Source organism: Lycorma delicatula, chromosome 2, assembly GCF_047948215.1.
Source record: "Lycorma delicatula isolate Av1 chromosome 2, ASM4794821v1, whole genome shotgun sequence".
Lineage (NCBI taxonomy): Eukaryota > Metazoa > Arthropoda > Insecta > Hemiptera > Fulgoridae > Lycorma > Lycorma delicatula.
Genome location: NC_134456.1, coordinates 201,678,379 through 201,681,046, shown reverse-complemented (window position 1 = coordinate 201,681,046; position 2,668 = coordinate 201,678,379).

The following is a 2,668-nucleotide window of genomic DNA, read 5'->3' as shown; positions in this document are numbered from 1 at the left end:
CGTTTTTTGAGCGGTGTGGGGGCGCGCGCTGTCATGCAAGAAAATCATACCTTTTTAAAGAGCGTCCTAACGTTTTCGCCTTATCGCGGGATTCATTTTCTATTGAAGCATAGTACTCACAGTTCACGGTACGTTGTTCTTTTAAATAGGCACTAAAAATTGGGCCTTGCGAGTCTAAGAAAACCGTCAACATCACTCTACCTGATGACGCGTGAATTTTTCATTTTTTTTTAGGTAGGAGAATCCGGATGTTTCCACTCAAGACTTTGCAGTTTGGATTTGGGCTCGAAATGGTGTACCCACGTGTAGAACCGCTTCAAACCGTTGTTTGAGTTCAGAAAAAATTCGAATCCGAGTGTCTTTATGGCCTTGAATCAATTGTCTTGGAACCCATTTGAATACACTTTGTGACAATTCAGCTCGTCATGAATGACTGAATGCACGGTTCCAACACTAACATTACACAAACTAGTAATTTGGAAAATTTTTACTCGCCTGTCTTCACGAATAAGATGATTTACGCGATTTTGCTGGGAGATAATCGAAACATCAACTGGTCTTCCTGAGCGATAGAGATCAGTCGCACTTGATCTGCCCGAATTAAACTGTTCCACCCACTCATACATATTACTGCGGTTTAAACACTTTTCACCGTATTGTTTCAACATTCTTGAGTAGATTTCCGCCGGTTTCACACCTTCTGATAGTAAAAATCATATCACTGAACGTTGCTCTTTCGGCGTACACGTCTCAAGCGGAGCGACATCTGAAATCAACAAATGATGTTTTGTTTAGATTAGTTATGATCAAACAACTGACTAAGTACGTTCCCAAGGTTGCCAATTTGACCATCAAAAAGTTTCATTATAATTGTATGAACCTTTTTTCTGTACATCACTTAGTCTCGTTAATTATTATTGAACGTCCCTCGTATATTGATATAAGACATCAAGTTTCTGCATTTTTTATTTACTTGCCTACATCATCAATTTCCTTAAGCTTATCTTCAGTTGAAAAGGTTGGCATATCAATCTGCACTATATATAGGCTTGGACTTAGAATCTATTCGGAGTAAAATCATTTTCTTGCTCTGTTGCTTGTTCTAACACTGTTTTTCCTTTGTTCTTGTTCAATATTACGCCTATTGGTTTTCCATTTTTAGACATAATATTAATTATCTTGTAATTCTCTTGCCAAAAATTCTTGTTTATCTTTCCACTTTACTTCATTAATTTGTATTATATCTAACTCTATTTTTTCCATTTCTTGTTTTAAATTATCCAGTCTATTATTATTATTATTTAAACTTTGATCATGTCATGCTTAATATCTAGGAATGTCTTTATTTTATACTTTTTGGTGGCCTCCTCTTGAGCAGATCCTGATCAGAGATTAGTCCTGGAAAGAGAAGAGATTATTTTACGCAAGAGGACTCAATTATATTGATTTTTAAAACAAGAAGAAAAGGAATGAGGAATATATAATTGTAGTTTTTCATTGCTTTCAGTTGCAAAATACTTAAAGCCTGAATTATTTTAGCTTCTAATTTGTTGCACAGATATATCAAGAATCAATTAAGGTGTTTAACAATTGTAATTCTAAAAGATTGTAAGAAAAATTTTAGTATTTTGAAAGTCAGAAGTTGATTAGTGTTTAATGATTTCAAACGTACTTCAATTAATCTTTCTCGAAATATTACAAAGTGATCTTGCTTCAAAATGGAATCTTAATTAAATAGCTATATGAATTTCTAATGCAATTCATGATCACTTCCTTCTCTTTAGATAATGCCCAATCCGTTTGGAAACCAACATCAGGTAGTTCAATTATTCAGATGTGATCACCCAGACTTAAAAACTATTTTACAAAAGAATCCAGAATTTTATTTTGAAATTTATAACGGCTCATTTTCAAACAGATGGTATTGATGTTGATTTTTGCACTATCTACAATCTGCAATAGATCATATTAGCAATTTACTTAACTTAAGTAGTTATTTATTAAAGAATAACAGCAGTTTGGTTTCCTAATTAAAAGTGTGTCTTGATCTCATACCAAACATGCCAGTAGTATTCCATTATAATATATGGTTTTTGTAATTAGGTTGAAAATGTTATTTCTTAAGAAAATTATATTTTACTGAACTATTCTCTGAAAGAACTAATTCGTTTTTCTTAATTGCAGAAAATGCAGTTATATATGTGATTTTTTATAAAATGAACGTTTTTAATTCATTAATTGTATGCGGTATGCTTATGTATTTAGAGGATATCGATAGAAAATCTCAAAATGCGTTTATAAACTTAAAAAATCCGAATAACGTCAGGTTTTGCATTTTCCATTCGTTAAAATATTTCTATCATATTTTCTCGAACAAGTCCAAAGTCCTCTGTAGCGTATGAAAATGCTATGCATGACTGGGATTCGAACCTGGGACCTCTCGATGAAATGCCGAGACGATGTCTGAAGTCTGTAGGAAATGAAAATAGACATAAGTCGTTTTTTTTGCCATACAAAAACCTATTTTAATAATTCCAGTTAATAAGGCACGATTTATCGTCCTAATGTTCAATTGTAGTAAACTCTCAACCATCGATCCAACTACATAATTAGTAAAATAATTCTTGTTACATGCCGAACTACTAAGAACCAAACACAAAAAATACGT